This window comes from Myotis davidii, unplaced genomic scaffold, assembly GCF_000327345.1.
Source record: "Myotis davidii unplaced genomic scaffold, ASM32734v1 scaffold609, whole genome shotgun sequence".
Classification (NCBI taxonomy): Eukaryota; Metazoa; Chordata; class Mammalia; order Chiroptera; family Vespertilionidae; genus Myotis; species Myotis davidii.
The window spans coordinates 2,058,351-2,058,601 of record NW_006300164.1 but is presented as its reverse complement, the minus strand read 5'-3'; positions in this window follow the sequence as shown (position 1 = coordinate 2,058,601).

Here is a 251-nt window from a genome sequence, read left to right as displayed (position 1 = left end):
GGCTCCCGGCTCCGGCTCCGGCTCCCCACTCCCTCTCGCTGTCTGGCTCCTGTGGGCGGAGGAAGCCCCTGGCTGGGCCTTTGGAGGGAACCCCAGCCCCGGCCCCGCAGCCCCAGGTCTGCTTTGCGAGGACGGGTACGGTGACCGAGTACAAGGCGGAGAGCAGGCGCTCCTGGCAGACGCGCGTTTGCCGGCGGGGTTCTGTGCGTCCCAGGACACCGACAACGAACGGCTGTTGGAGAATCATTGGT